The following is a 17,457-nucleotide window of genomic DNA, read 5'->3' as shown; positions in this document are numbered from 1 at the left end:
TAACACGGTCTGCTATGTACTCCTTCACCATCTTCCAAACTTTTTCCCTCCTTGTGACACTAGGCCGCGCATCAGGGTAAGGGTCTTGGTGGGGTGTCATGAAACTGTCCCAGGCTTTCGAGAGTGTTGCCCTGCCTCTATTGGAACTGCTGTGTGTTTTCCTTGTCTCCCCTCCTCGGTTGGCCAAGGAACGCCACCAGCGTTGTCAGATGGAAATTTTTGGAGCAATTTTTCAACAAGGATCTTCTGGTATTGCACTGTTTTGCTCATCCTCTCCACCAAAGGAATGAGAGATGAGAAGTTATTTTTGTAGCGGGGGTCGAGATGGGTGAACAACCAGTAATCCGTGTTGTCTAAAATGCGTATAATGCGCGGGTCGAGGGAAAGGCAGCCTAACATGAAGTCAGCCATGTGTGCCAGAGTACCAAAGGCAAGACTTTGCTGTCGTCATCAGAAGGATCACTCTCAATCTCCTCATCCTCTTCCTCCTCTTCTGCCCACCCACACTGAACTGATGGACTAAAACTTCCATGGGCACTACCCTCTGTAGCGGAGACAACAGTGCTCCTCCTTCTCCTCTTCATGGTCCAAGTCGCGCTGAGAAGACGAACTGAAGGTGGTCTGGCTATCACCCTGTATAATGTCTTCCACCATTTCCACCTCTTCCACATGCAAAGCGGCATCCTTAATTGTGAGCAGCGAGTGTTTGAGTAGACACAGAAGTGGGATGGTTACGCTGATAGTAGTGTTATCGCCGCTAACCATCTGTGTTGATTCCTTAAAATTTCACAGAGGTCAGTCATCCATGCCCACTCCTAGCTTGTGAATAGCGGAAGCTGACTAGAAAGGCAGCGACCATGTTGCAGCTGGTATTTCACTACTGCCCTCTGCTGCTCTCAAAGCCTGGCCAACATGTGGAACGTGGAGTCCCAGCGTGTGCTCACGTCACACAACAGCCGGTGAGCTGGCAATTTCAAGCGCTGCTGCAGCGTCGACATACCGGCAGAAGCGGTCGATGAATTGCGGAAATGTGCTTCACTAATAGCTCAAGCAAATTGGGGAAGGTTTTGAGAAACCTATGAACCACTAAGTTTAAGACATGGGCTAGGCATGGGATGTGTGTGAGCTTGCCGAGCTCCAAAGCCGCCACCAAGTTATTGCCATTATCAGACACAACCATGCCCGGTTCTAGGTTGAGTGGCGAAAGACACAGCTCAGTCTGGTCTCTTATTCCCTGCCAAAGCTCTGCGGTGGTCTTCTTTTTGTCCTCTAAGCAGATCAGCTTCAGCAGGCCTGTTGCCGCTTCCCCACTGCAGTGCTACACTGCTTCCATCTACCGACTGATGACTGACTGGTGCTCCACGTGGATAATTCGGAGGTGGAAGTGGAGGAGGAGGAGGAGAAGATGAGGTTGGAGCCACTAACGTAGGTGCTGGCAGAAACCCTGATCGATGTAGGGCCTGCAATCCTTGGCGTTGGTAGCACCTGTGCCATCACAGGGTACGACTCGCTCCTGGCCTCCACAACATTCACCCAGTGTGCCATCAGGAAAATGTAGCGTCACTGGCCAAATGCACTTGTCCATGTGTCCGTGGTTAAATGGACCTTCCTGGTAACTGCGTTGGTCAGGGCACGTGTGATGTTACGGGACACATGTTGGTGTAAGGCTGCCACGGCACACCTTAAAAAATAGTAGCGGCTGTGGACTGCGTAACGCGGGATGGCCGCCGACATTAGGCTGCGGAAGGCCTCAGTGTCCACAAGCCTAAATGGCAACATTTCCAGGGCCAGTAATTTGGAAAGCTGCGCATTTAGTGCTATGGCCTGTAGGTGGGTGCCTGGGTATTTGCGTTTGCGTTCAAATTCCTGGGATAAGGACATTTGTAAGCTGCGCTGGGACATGAAAGTGGATGTGGTTGCTGATGATGCTTGCGAAGGTCCAAGTGCAGGACGGGAGGCAGGAGGCATCCGGGCCTGTGCCTTCGACAGGTGATTGGCCAGCATGTAACACAGCGGAAGAAGAGGTAGTGGTGTGACCCGCAGACACAGATTGTGGACCCAGGCGTTCGGAACACCTATTACGGTGCTTTGATGCCATGTGGCGGATTATGCTGGTAGTGCGAGTGTTCACGTCCCTGATAATTTTTGTATGGCACAAGTTGCAAATTACAATTCTTTTGTCATCTGCACTTTCCTCAAAAAAGCGCCAGACTGCGGAATATCTACCCCTTGGCAAGGAAGATTTCCGCAAGGGTGTGCTCCAGGGAACAGTTGCAGGCCTGTTTTGTGTGGTCAGCCTTCTCCCTTTTGCCACCACACTGCCTCTTCAAGCCTGTTGCAGTACAGAAGATCCCTCCCCTCTGTACTGCTGTCCTCACTCTGCTTTCCACCTTCCCAGGTTGTGTCAGTGACTTTATCATCCACCACATCCTCTTCCACTTCCTCACTCTGCTCATCCTCCTGACTTGTTGACCTAACCACTACCTTAGTGATTGACAACTGTGTCTCATCCTCTTCATCAACCTCTTGAGACAGTAATTGCCATTGAGTTATTGGCAACTGTGCCTCATCATAATCCACCTCATTAAACAGTAATTACCATTCCCCACCGTCATCTTCTTGTGCTTGTGGATGCTCAAGAGTTTGGGAATCAAGGCACAAGATCTGTCACTCTTCAAGCGTGCTTTGCTAGAGGGCCAAATCAAGGAATGGCGCTCGAAAGAGCTTCTCTGAATATCCGAGTGTGGGATCACTTGTTTGCCCAGACTCTCCATGGTGGGAGGAAGGAGGATCAGGGTGAGGATTAGGTTGTCCAAAATGTTACATATCCTTCCATGAAACTCAGCGTGCATGGAAGGAACAGGTAATCCAGGTAATATGAAGAAAAGGGAAAATATCCGGCGCTGGAATGATATTCAGTAAAAACGTCCTCTTTATTGAACGTAACATAAATCCAAGTACAAACAGATCCTTGCACAAAGCGGTTGTTGACGTGTTTTGGACAGATGTCCTTAGTCTTAACATAGGTTGATGTTGGAATGGGAGATTTTCAGAATACACCAAAAATCCACCACCCAAAGAGTTATCCATTCTGCATGCTCAAAGCTGCCATCCTGGAAATCGCAACAATCTGAACAATGCAAAAAAAAAAAAACTTTAGAAGAATTAACGAATTTAGATTAGGTGATCATCAAAAATGGCTGATAAGGGGGGTACATTGGTCATTTTGGACAAGAGCGTATATCAACAACAGATTCTGGACATTTTGTTGGACATCTCCACATACAGACAATTTGATCGAGATCCTTTTACAAAGTACTAAAAAAAATACAGTCCTGATCAAAAGTTTAAGACCAAAAGTTTAAGATCATATTTAGCATGGCTGGATCTTAACAAGGTTCCAAGTAGAGCTTCAACATGCAACAAGAAGAAATGGGAGTGAGACAAAACATTTTTTGAGCATTCAATTTAATGAAAACAACGAATAAATTGAAACAGGCTGTTTTTCAGCTGGTCAAAAGTTTAGGACCACACCTCCCAAAAAAAACTAAACTCCCCCAAAAATTTTTATCAGCACTGAGCCGGAGGATCCAACTGGCTGTCCGTCAAGACACTGGACAATCCTCGACCCAAATTAAGGCTCTTACTGGTGCTGACTGAAGCCCCATAACCATCAGACGGCATCTGAGACTCAAGGGCTTCAAAAACAAAAAACGTCTTCAAAGACCTCGTCTCTTTGAACGCCACAGAACTGCTCTTTTGGACTTTGCAAGAGAGCACCAAACATGGGACATTCAAAGGTGGAAGAAAGTTTTATTCTCTGATGAGAAAAAATGTAACCTTGATGGTCCTGATGGTTCCAACGTTACTGGCATGACAAGCAGATCCCCCTGAGATGTTTTCTACGCGCCACAGTGGAGGGGGCGCCATAATGGTCTGGGGTGCTTTTTCCTTCAGAGGAACAATGGAGCTTCAGGAAGTGCAGGGGCGTCAAACGGTCGCTGGCTATGTCCAGATGTTGCAGAGAGCATTCCTCATGACTGAAGGCCCTCGTCTGTGTGGTAACGACTGGGTTTTTCAACAGGACAACGCTACAGTACACAATGTCCGACAGGACAAGGGACTTCTTCCCGGTGAATACCATCACTCTTTTGGCCCATCCTGCATGTTCCCCTGATCTAAATCCAATTGAGAACCTTTGGGTATGGATGGCAAGGGAAGTTTACAAAAATGGACAACAGTTCCAGACAGTAGATGGCCTTCGTGCGGCCGTCTTCACCACTTGGAGAAATGTTCCCACTCACCTCATGGAAACGCTTGCCTCAAGCATGCCGAAACAAATTTTTGAAGTAATAAACAATAACTGTGGAGCTACTCATTACTGAGTTCATATTTGGAAGTTGGATTTCTGTTTATTGGGGGGTTTAGTTTTTTTTTGGAGGTGTGGTCCTAAACTTTTGATCAGCTGAAAAACAGCCTGTTTCAGTTTATTTGTTGTTTTCATTAAATTGAATGCTCAAAAAATGTTTTGTCTCACTCCCATTTATTCTTGTTGCATGTTGAAGCTCTACTTGGAACCTTGTTAAGATCCAGCCATGCTAAATATGATTTTTTGCCATTTTTCAAGTGGTCTTAAACTTTTGATCAGGACTATATAATGAGCTTCTATGCAAAGGTTATGCTCTAGATTTTTTCAATCATAAGCAATACAATTTCCTGTGTGTGGAGAATCCTACCATGCCTATAATACACGCTCTACACAAAATCCACAAGGGTATTACCCCCCCCCCCCCCCGCTACGTCCTATTATGTCAGGCATTAGTTCTCTTCTCGAACATTTAGGTGAATGGCTGGATTTTTTACTCCATCCTATGGACAAAAGAGTACCAGGTTATATCAAAGATTCAATAGATGTGCTAGGGGTTATTTATGTTATTCATTGCAATATTAGCGATTTAATGTACATCGGAAGAACTTCGCGCAAATTTAAGAATAGGATTCTGGAGCATTGGAATTATATATCAAACCCTTTGGCAATAAATGTTTCTAATGCTGCCAAACATTTTATTCATATTCAGTGTCCCACTCGTGATCGTTCGCACCGCAAACTAGTTTGATTGTGTTTTATTGTCATATATTATGCCTGTATGCTGTACTTCATCTCATGTCATAATCTCCTCACTATGTGATTCTATGTGTAAGATCCTTTATACAGGCCTAGTTAGTGTGCACTACACTAGTTTCTCCACTAGATGGGGCAGTGTTACAGTGTATAAATAGCTTATCTCAGGCCTAGTTAGGTAGTCTAGTTCAGTTCTTCCCCAGAGGGCAGTCTTTCCTGAAGTCTAGTCAGTGAGCAGCCATGATGTAGCTGCCTACTGGAGAGAGGCCTCCTGCCTCTCTGCTCTCTCCCTGTTGGCTCCACAGTCCAGGGTTAAATCCTACAGGATTCAGCCTAGAGGTGAGAAATCTAATTCTATAGCTCACTCCTCCGGGCTGACCAGTGATAAGCTGCAAACAGCAAGTATTCAAGGGGACTAGTATATTTTATTCAAGTCAAAGGATAACAAATGGCCATACTCAAAGGGGACTAGTATACACTCACCTAAAGAATTATTAGGAACACCTGTTCTATTTCTCATTAATGCGATTATCTAGTCAACCAATCACATGGCAGTTGCTTCAATGCATGTAGGGTTGTAGTCCTGGTCAAGACAATCTCCTGAACTCCAAACTGAATGTCAGAATGGGAAAGAAAGGTGGGCTACAACAGCAGAAGACCCCACCGGGTTCCACTCATCTCCACTACAAATAGGAAAAAGAGGCTACAATTTGCACGAGCTCACCAAAATTGGACTGTTGAAGACTGGAAAAATGTTGCCTGGTCTTATGAGTCTCGATTTCTGTTGAGACATTTAAATGGTAGAGTCCGAATTTGGCGTAAACAGAATGAGAACATGTATCCATCATGCCTTGTTACCACTGTGCAGGCTGGTGGTGGTGGTGTAATGGTGTGGGGGATGTTTTCTGGGCACACTTTAGGCCCCTTAGTGCCAATTGGCAATCGTTTAAATGCCACGGGCTACCTGAGCATTGTTTCTGACCTTGTCCATCCCTTCATGACCACCATGTACCCATCCTCTGATGGCTATTTCCAGCAGGATAATGCACCATGTCACAAAGCTTGAATAATTTCAAATTGGTTTCTTGAACATGACAATGAGTTCACTGTACTAAAATGGCCCCCACAGTCACCAGATCTCAACCCAATAGAGCATCTTTGGGATGTGGTGGAATGGGAGCTTCATGCCCTGGATGTGCATCCCTCAAATCTCCATCAACTGCAAGATGCTATCCTATCAATATGGGCCAACATTTCTAAAGAATGCTATCAGCACCTTGTTGAATCAATGCCTCGTAGAATTAAGGCAGTTCTGAAGGCAAAAGGGGGTCCAACACTGTATTAGTATGGTGTTCCTAATAATTCTTTAGGTGAGTGTATTTTATTAAAGTCAAAGGATAGCAAACGGCCATACTCAAAGACTTCCCAGGTACCTTTGCAATTAGGTGTAGGACACAGCTTCCGGCATCCACACCTCCAGTTTAAACCCTGAGGACAGTTAGGCCAACTGTCAGAAAAGCACTGGAAATAGAGATTCAAGGATTCTGAAAACCACCTTTAATTCAGGTTAGAATAAGGCAAGAGTTAATACCAGCCTAAGACTTTTTATACTTTAAAAGCCTAGTCTGAAGCAGTAGCTTTCATATATATAAAAGACAAAGAGCCTGTCTTATCTGAGGACTTACAATATCCTACTCCGTATGCATGAGAGACTGTATTTCATATCTGGATGTACTAGAGACTGCATTTCATATCTGGTTGTAATAGAGACTGTTCTATACTTAGATGTAACCGTTATCAGGAGCAACGTTCAGTAACAGTTATAAGCTGGATTTCACCATCCCTATCTCAGTCTCTAATTCCTCAGTTAACACTACAGTAAATGGTTGTACCACCACAAAAGGTACTGGCGTCATGACTATAAGGGACCTTGCCATAGGCACATGAATACAGACCATCTAGGGCACCTCGAATCACCATCTGGCCTGTGTCCCTTTCACCAGAGTGTGCCCCAGAGAATTCCTGTGCCATTCTCCTCTTCACTTGTGCAGGCCTGCCCAGGGACGACATAACCGTGAGTAACCAGAACTGTATTTACCTCGGCCCACACCATGACCTCAAACATAATTCCCCTGTCGGTCTGGCTCACTGCACATATACATGATCATAGAGTTAACTCTTTTTGTGCTTTTGCTATTGAAAAAGCATTTTCTTCCCCCATAGGAGGAGATTATAAGAAGAGGATTCTGTTGAGAGAAGTCTATTGGATTTTTCGATTAAACACTAGAATGCCTTCAGGTTTAAATCAAAGAAAAGAGTTGATGTATTTTTATCAATGATCTGATTGCATCACTTATGTATGCCTTTTGCTTTTGTACTTTGCATTAGAGGTCGCATTTGAATGCCATTTAGTGAATTAACTTTAGATTTTATTGTTATTATATGTATTCCCACATTTTTTATGTTTTTCATGTCTTCATTTACACCATGCAGATTTGTTTGTGTTCGAGGAGGGTGTGTTTTTGCATCATGCTGGGCAACTGCACGCTCCTGGCACCACACCTACATGTAATTCACATCAGAAGGTTGATGCTGGAGAGGTGATTTTCCTCCCTTTTTCCCCTCCCATTTCGGGGGGTGGGTTTTTGGTGGATTTATAAAATCTCCCATTCCAACATCAACCTATGTTACGACTAAGGACATCTGTCCGAAACTCGTCAACAACCACTTTGTGCGAGGATCTGTTTGTAATTGGATTTATGTTACGTTCAATAAAGAGGAAGTATTTACTGAATATCATTCCAGTGCCTGATATTTTTCCTTTTCTTCATATTATGAGGATTAGGTTGAGCAGACTCTTGGCTACTGAGACTGGACTTGGTGGAAGACATGGTGGTGCTTAAGTGACTGGAAGCATTATCTGCTGCAATCCAACCGACCACCTGGTCGCACTGGTCTGACTTCAGGAGTGGTGTCCTGCGCCGCCCTGCAAACTGGGACATGAAGCTAGTAATCGTGGATGTTTGTTTTTCTTGTGCTCTGGCAGCAGGCACAGTTTCACCGCGCCCAGGGCCACGGCCTCTTCGTGCACCATCAGCATCACGGCCACTGCCCTGTCATTTACTGCTCGCCTTCTTCATATTAAATGTTATATATGATTGAAAGTCTGTCACACGTACAGTAGCGTGGGATGTGGAAGTGTATGCACAAACAAATTTAAAAAGGTATTTGGGATGTGGAAACGTCACACAGGAGATATTCCGCAGATAATGTCAATGCTGTCACCAGAGGCTAATGAAAAATTACAAGGAATGTCACAGGTATTTGAGATGTGGAAACAATTTACAGGAAAGGTCCAACGGTAATGTCACTGTCCGCAGCATCTACGCAAAAAAGTACACTGTATGTCACAGATACATTTTTTAAGAGCGCACGTTACACTGCAGATGTGGCGCTGGTAAGGTCACTGTCAGAAGCGGACACCGTCTATTGAAAAAGTACACTGGATGTCACAGATAGATTTTTTCAGCACACACATTACACTGCAGATGTGGCGCTGGTAATTAGTGTTGGGCTTGAATATTCAAATAGCGAATATTATTCGCGAATATCGGCACTTTGAGAATTCGCAAACATTTAGAATATAGTGCTATATATTCGCAATTTTGAATTTTCTATATTTTATTTTTAACAGTAACCTTCCTTCTTGTTTGTGGGCCAATGAGAAGGCTGCAATGTCTTTGTCTGAGCTTAGCAAGATCCCTGGCAACCAATAGGAAAGTTGCCTACCCCTTACTATACAGGAACCTTGTATGCAGTATTTTGCAGATCTGAAAGTAACAGCAGTGTTATTGCTGTGCTCCATGGGCGTAGGGATCACCATAGCAGCCATAGCAATGGCTATGGGGCCCTACACCACTGGGGGCCCGGGCTGCCTGCTGAGGATTATTATCATTTTTTAAATTCATGTGGTATAGCTACAGGGGTCGCAGGCCCCTCCAGGACAGACAGAGAAAGCACTATCTGCAGGGCCTGTAGGCTGTGGGCAGTTCGATAGGGGGCGGCTGGAGGCAGAGAGGCGTACCTGCAGTGAGGAGAGGGAGTCGTCCCGCTCCCAGTCTGGGCGGCAGTTCTACTGGCCAGAAGTGGAAGAGGCGGAGCGTACAGCGAAGCTGCGTGCTGCTGGGCCTGGCAGCACTGCTGGAGTGTGGGCGCGCAGACTTTCAAGTGGCTGTGAGGTGAGGGCTAGCTGACTCTGGGACTGGTAAAATTTACTCTGGAGTCCTGGACCATTATATCTAGGGAGGGGGGGAGCAGGACCCTGGAGGTCTGGACCAGTACATTTAAGGAGAAGGGGGGAGCAGGACCTGGAGGTATGGTCTGGACCATTATATAGGGGGGAACACGACACTGGACAATTATATCTTGGGAGGAGGGGGAGCAGGACCCTGGAGGTCTGGACCATTATATTTAGGGGGAAGCAGGACCCTGGAGGTCTTGACCAATTTATTGAGGGGGGAGCTGCAGGATCTCCAAGGTCTAAACCATTAAATTGTGGGGGGAGCAGGACACTTGATGTCTGGACCATTATATCTGGGGACTGGCGGTGGGAGATTTAGGATGGGTGTGGGGGTGGGAGGTCTTGGAGGAATGTGGGGATGCTGGGGTGGGAGGTACTGGAGGGGTGTTTGGGTGGGAACTCTGGAAGGGGTGGGAGGTCTGAGAGGTATGTGGGGGTGGGAGATCCGGGAGGGGGGCCCATACATTTTTTTGCTATGGGGCCCAGTCATTTCTAGCTACGCCCCTGCTGTGGTCTCTGCTTTCCCGTGTCATTACATTAGATAGTTAGTTAGTTAGCTTATATATATAATACAGATAGTGGGAGATAGTCAGTGTAGGTTATATCCTGATAGAGTGTAGCTGATAGGTTCTCCTGTATACATACATGCTCCAGACATAGTGCTGTGATGTACAAGTTCACAACAATACTTAGTGCACCAATCACTAATATGTAGTCAAACCTGTTAAAATGTGAAGTTGCACGTATTGCGCCAAAATATTTGCATCATTAATTGCTGATTTCGCAATCGCAAATATATTGGAGCACCCCATCTGCATATAAAGCTATTGTAATGTTCTGCCGTGCCAACCATTTTCTCCAGTCTCAGGAAACTTCTAGCTGCGTAAGAAATGCAGCTATAGTGACCCACGCCAATTTTTCGCAATATTTTTTTCTTTAGAATTTGCGAATATTCTACCAAATATTTGCGAAATATAGCGAATTCGAACATTGCCCCTGCCGCTCATCACTACTGATAATGTCACTGTCAGAAGCAGACACCATCTATTGAAAAAGTACACTGTATGTCTCATATACATTTTTTCAGCGCCCATGTTACACTGCAGATGTGGCACTGGTAATGTCACTAACAGAAGCTGATACCGTCTATTGAAAAAGTACACTGTATGTCACAGATATTTTTTGGATGCGCACTCTTTACACTGGAGATGTGGCACAGCTAATGTCACTGTCCACAGCGGACACCGTCTACGGAAAAAGTACACTGGATGTCACAGATTTTTGGGGATGTGCACACTTTACACTGGAGATGTGGCGCAGCTAATGTCGCTGTCTGTAGCAGCCTAACTATTGTACGCTATTTAGCGCAGGATGCGCTAAAAATAGATATTGCTGCCACACACAATAGTCCTTAGAAGGCCTTTTGGGTCTGTAAAGTTTTAGCAATTTAGCGCAGGTTGCACTAAAAAATATAGTTTGCTGCTGCCACACACAATAGTCCTGAAAAGGACTTTTGGGTCTCTGAAAAGTTTTGGTGGTAAAAAAAATTTGAATATCACCATGTGCCGAGCATGCTCGATCATCACTACACACCACCTTCTGGAAAAGGTGGTGTGCCTATTTTATTGATCACACATTTTTTGCCTATTATATTGATCACACATTTTTTTTTCCATTTTGGTGGTTTGGGTTTTTGGTTCCCAAACAAATTTTGTGTGAGCCCCGCCATTTACTTACAATTATGTCTGAAATATGTTTTTTTTTTTTTTAACAAGGAAGAAAGTCATGCATGCTGGACTTTAATGGCCTCTTTCAGTAGGTCAGTATTTGGTCAGTGACAATAGTGGCCCGATAACAGAGTGGGGATGGGGATGGCGGTAGAGGCAGCAGTTGGCTGGCATCAGGTGGCTGGCAGCAGCACATGGCCAGAAGTAATGGCCGATTTTGCAGAATATTCCGGTGTGCCAGCGTACTACAGTATGATCATTAGTGGCAGAATGATCTATTCTGTTGCATCAGGTACCTCTGTCTGGAAATCCTGGCTGATCCATGCCTGATTCATCTTTATGAAGGTAAGTCTCTCAACATTTTTTTGAGGAAAAGCAAGTTCTCTTAGGGATAACTATGGCCCCTGCCTCCCTGAACACTTGATGCTCTGATGCTACGCTACTGGCCGGGCAGGAAAGCATGCCCATGGAAAATCTAGCCAGTTGCAGTCGCAATTCAAGTTTGCATGCCCAGTTGTCCAGGGGATCTTGGATTAGAGGTGACAGGATGTAGTCCAAGGATGCCACCACCTGCTGGTTGAAGTTATGTTGCCTATCCTGCTGCTGCTGGGTGCCATCAGAGACTCCATATTAAAGTTGCTGCATGGCAGAGAGTCCCCCCGGTCAGACCTTCCTGAGGATGGGTGATGGCGCTTGAAGACAGCGACTAACACAGCATATCTCTATAGAAGTCCATTTTTGAATCCCTCTCAGAAAGTTTAAAACGCTCCCATTTTTCACCAGTAGCGAGGGTCTAACAATAGCCAGTAGTCACCCATCTTCCGAATTGTGACAATGCTGCTGTTACTACACAAACATGACAGTATGCATCTGGTCATTTGCACAAGAGACTCGGAGGTCCTTCCTGCCTCCCTCTCACTGCATAGCCACAGTCTGTCTTCATCGCAGTGGACCTCTTTTCCAAATTTGTCAGTTCCTGGGCCATGCCAACTAAGCATGGTTTCTGGGGAACCCACCAATTCCTGGCTGTGTGTATCTGTTGTCATTTGAGATAATGTTGAAAAGCAAGTCAACCATTCCAGTACAGATAGATTGTTGGTCAAAACACGACAGCTGGATGACAGTGGCAGCTTTGGCCTGTTGCTACTTGTGCCAGCTACAGCAACATTTTTGCCACTGCCCATTCCTTTGGAGTGCCCAGGCAACTGTCTGTTGGCCATAGTGTACAGTAACTGTATCAGTAATGTAACATTAACTATGAATGTCGAAGCAGTTGAAAAAGATGCCCGTGCCTATATGTTAGATCGTCCTTGAACCTGAGGCACAGTAAGGGTCCATTCACACATCCGTAAGTGTTCTGCGGATACGCAAATTGCGGATACGCAAAACACGGACACTGGCAATGTGCATTCCGCAATTTGCGGACCGCACATCGCCGACACTATAATAGAAAATGCCTAATCTTGTCCACAATTGCACAATTTTTTTTGCGGAAACGGAAGCACGGATGCGGAATTGCGGATCCGCAAATGCGGATGCAGACTACACGTTCCGGCCCCTTTGAAAATGAATGGGTCTGCAGCCATTCCGCAAAATTGCGGAACGGATGCAGACCCATTTTGCGGACGTGTGAATGGACCCTAAGTCTATCTGTAAAGTAATGTATTAACTATGAATGTGGCAGCAGTTGAACAAGATGCACAGGGCTACATATTAGACCAATCTTTAAGGCCTCATGCAAACAACGGTTGTTTGGGTCCGCATCCGAGCCACCGTTTTGGCAGCTTGGATGCGGACCCATTCACTTCAATGGGGCATCAAAAGATGCGGTTAGCACTCCGTGTGCTGTCCACATCCGTTGCTCCATTCCGCGGCCCCGCAAAAAAAAATAACATGTCCTATTCTTGTCCGCGCTTTGCGGACAAGAATAGGCATTTATATTGACGGCCGCCCATTCTGTTCTGCAAATTGCGGAAGGCACACGGGCGGCTTCCGTTTTTTGTGGATCCGCGGTTGTGGACCGCAAAAAACGGCCACGGTCATGTGCATGAGGCCTAATACTGAGGCACTGTAAAGCCTCATTCACACGTCAATGTTTTGGTCAGTGAATTCCATCAGTGATTGTGAGCCAAAACCAGGATTGGAGCCTCCACAGGCATAAGGTATGACGGAAAGATCTGCAACTGTACTGTGTTTAGACCCACACCTGGTTTTGGCCGAAATCACTGATGGAAATCACTGACCAAACATTGACTGTGTGAATAAAGCCTACTGTAAGTCCATCTGTAACGTAAAGAATTAACTATGAATGTAGAAGCAGTTGAACAAGATGCACACAGCGAGATATTAGACCACCCTTTAATACTAAGGCACAGTGAGTCTACATGTAAAATAATGGATTAACTATGAATGTCACAGCAGTTGTACAGGATGCATGCGGCGACCGTATATATATTTTTGTTTCCGTTACTTTTTTTTGCAGATCGTATGCTGAACCATTAATTTCAAAGGTTCCACAAAAAAAACGGAAGTTACTCTGTGTGCATTCCATTTCTATATGTCTGTATTTCCGTTCCGCAAAAAAATATAACATGTCCTATTAGTGTTATTACAGACTAGGATAGTACTGTTCTATGAAGAGACATCTGTTCGCAAAATACGGAATGCACACGGATGTCATCCGTATTTTTTGCAGATCTGTGTTTTACGGACCGCAAAATACATGCGGTCGTGTGAATAAGGCCTTAGGCCCCTTTCACACGGGTGAAAAATCTGCGCAGGTGCAATGTGTGAGGTGAACGCATTGCACTCGCACTGAATCCGGACTTGTTCACTTCAATGGAGATGTTCAGATGATGTCACTACCAGAGCTTTGAGACGTTCTCACAGCTCTGTGTCTCCACCCCTGTGATGATGTCACTTAGAGTTTGGAGGTGTTCTCACTGTTCTGTTTCTCCGCCCCTGTAATGAGGTCATTACTCCCAGCTGTCTCTCCTGCGTTTGATTTCCCTGCCTTTAAATCACCCCTCCTCCTATTGCAGGGCGTGGATTATATTTCTCTTTTCAGTTGTAGCGCTGCCTTGAGTATCTTCACTTCTTTAGCTACTAGTTCTCTGGACCTGTGTTCTGCTGCTGCAAGCACTCCGGATATTGCCAGCGGCCCTTGGATCCGTCTTCTCTGCGGCTGCAGCTCCATCAGCTAAGTGTGCAGACTTTGTTGTGTACCTGGTGATTTCCTGACTGGATCTGAGGTGGCCACGGTTCCCTCCATATTCTGAGCAGGGCATCGGTGGCCGTGCCCCTTCCACTATTGTAGGGGTTACAGGGCTCATCAGTCTAAGGTACGCGGGCATGCCTCGTTCCACCATTTGGATCCGGGCATGTGCTTTAGCAGCATAGGGAGAGTGTTGAGGGTCTGACAGGGGTCTCCCTTTCTCTTCCCTAGTTTGGGTCCGGTCAGTAGCTCTTCTTACTGTGTATGCTCTGGTTACCCTTAAACAGCCGTGACATTATAATCCACCAAAACCATCCTTGTTGACATGGATCCGCTTTCTGGCTTGGTTGACCGCATGCAGGGTCTTTCTTTGGAAGTAGCGGATCTCCGTCAATCTGTGACTCAGCTATAAACATTGGGCTCTGCTCCGGCTCATGGAGTCTGTTGCGAGCCAAAGGTCTCACTTCCGGAAACGTTCTCCGGGGGCAGTGAGAATTTTGTTCGCTTCAGAGAGGCATGTAAACTCCATTTTTGTTTGTGTCCCCACTCCTCTGGTAATGAGGAACAGAGGGTGAGGATTGTCATCTCCCTGCTCAGGGGTAATGCTCAGACTTGGGCTTTTTCGCTGTCATCAGGGGATCCCTCCCTTCGATCCGTGGAAAGATTTTTTGGGGCCCTGGGGCAGATATATGATGACCCGGATCGTGTTGCTCTGGCAGAATCGAACTTACGTGTTTTATGCCAGAGCAAACTGTCTGCGGAGCTTTATTGATCTGAATTTCGGAGATGGGCAGCTGATTCAGGCTGGAATGATGCTGCACTCCGAAGTCAGTTCTGTCATGGTCTCTCAGAGGGTTTGAAAGATGCCTTTGCTTTCCATGAGAGACCAACGTCCTTAGAGTCTGCCATGTCATTGGCGGTACGCCTTGACAGACGTCTAAGGGAAAGAAACAAGACCTCTCCGTCCAGCCATTGTCAGTCTAGGGGCAATGGTGCGGACTCATTCAGTATGCAGGGGTCTCATCCTGTCTCGCTCCCCTCTGAGGAGGAGCCCATGCAGCTAGGCCGACTTGCCCCTGATAAAAGAGGATTTAGTCCTCAGAATATGGTGTGTTTTTGTTGTGGGGGCATAGGTCATTTGGCAAATGTTTGTCCGTCTAGGAGATTCCTGAACTGTACTAAGAGCGATAATAAGAGAAAAACCTCAAGAGGTAGATCATCAAGTTCTGCTTCATCTGCTACTTTGGGCAAAGTTGATGTGGGAATTGATGCTTTTCCTCTGACCTGCAGTTCCCGTTTTCTCCTGTCTGCCAGGATGGCGCTAGAGAGCAAAGTCATTCCTTGTGAGATTTTTGTCGATAGTGGAGCGGCCGTCAAACATATTGACACTCAATTTGTAGCCTTGCATGGTTTTCAGGTTTGTACATTAGAAAAGGATATACCTGTTTTTGCTATCGACTCTGCTCCACTCTCGCAGAGATCTCTGAAAGGCATTGTTCACAATATCCGGCTAGCTGTAGGTGACACTCATGTGGAGGAGATATCTTGTTTTGTCCTTAACGGATTGCCTTCTCCTCTAGTTTTGGGGCTACCCTGGCTCACTAGACATAACCCCACTATTGATTGGCAAGGAAGGCAAATAAATGAGTGGAGTGACTTTTGTAGAGAGAATTGTCTCACAGCGACTTTTGCAGAGGTGTCTACTAAAACTGTGCCATCATTTCTCTCTGATTTCTCGGATGTGTTTTCCGAGAGCGGTGTTCGGGAGCTACCTCCTCACCGGGAGTTTGACTGTCCCATTAACCTCATTCCCGGCGCCAAGCTGCCAAAGGCACGCCTCTACAATCTCTCACAACCGGAAAGACTCGCAATGCGAACCTATATCTCCGAGAGTCTCGAGAAGGGGCATATTCGTCCCTCAAAGTCGCCTGTTGCCGCGGGTTTTTTTTTTGTTAAAAAAAAAGATGGCTCTCTGAGACCTTGCTTAGATTTTAGGGAGCTGAACCGTATCACGATTCGCGATCCCTATCCCCTTCCTCTGATCCCGGACCTCTTCAACCAAATTGTTGGGGCCAAGGTGTTTTCCAAATTGGATCTGAGAGGCGCGTACAACCTGGTCAGGGTCAGAGAGGGGGATGAATGGAAAACGGCCTTTAATACCCCTAACGGGCATTTCGAGAATCTCGTTATGCCTTTCGGCCTGATGAATGCTCCGGCCGTCTTTCAGCATTTTGTTAATAGTATTTTCTATCATTTAATGGGGAAATTTGTATTGGTGTATCTTGATGATATTTAGATTTTTTCCCCTGATGTTCAGACCCATCAGGATCATCTCTTTCAGGTCCTGCAGATACTGCGGGAGAATAAACTGTATGCCAAGCTGGAGAAATGTCTTTTTATGGTATCGGAGATTCAATTTCTGGGTTTTCTCCTCTCTGCTTCTGGTTTTCGCATGAATCCGGAGAAGGTCCGTGCTGTGCTTGAGTGGGAGCTTCCTGAAAATCAGAAGGCATTGATGCGCTTTCTGGGTTTTGCTAACTACTACAGAAAGTTCATTTTGAATTATTCCTCTATTGTCAAACCCCTTACTGACATGACAAAAAAGGGGACGGATTTTTCCTCTTGGTCGGAGGAGGCGCTTGCAGCCTTTTCTAAGATTAAAGAGAGTTTTGCGTCTGCTCCTATCTTGGTGCATCCCGATGTTTCCTTACCTTTTATTGTTGAGGTGGATGCTTCCGAGGTGGGTGTGGGTGCAGTTTTGTCCCAGGGCCCCTCTCCTGCCAAATGGCGACCTTGTGCCTTTTTCTCTAGAAAACTCTCCCCGGCAGAGAGAAACTATGATGTGGGAGATAGGGAGTTGTTGGCTTTCGAGGAATGGCGCCATTGGTTGGAGGGGGCCAGGCACCCTATCACCGTTTTTACCGACCATAAGAATCGGACTTACTTGGAGTCGGCCAGGCGTATGAATCCGAGACAGGCCAGATGGTCTCTGTTCTTCTCCAGATTCAATTTTGTTGTTACTTTCCGCCCTGGGATCAAGAATGTGAAGGCTGATGCTCTCTCTCGCTGTTTTTCGGGAGGAGGAAACTCCGAG

Source organism: Bufo gargarizans, chromosome 2, assembly GCF_014858855.1.
Source record: "Bufo gargarizans isolate SCDJY-AF-19 chromosome 2, ASM1485885v1, whole genome shotgun sequence".
Classification (NCBI taxonomy): domain Eukaryota; kingdom Metazoa; phylum Chordata; class Amphibia; order Anura; family Bufonidae; genus Bufo; species Bufo gargarizans.
Note: the sequence above shows the minus strand (reverse complement) of the source record.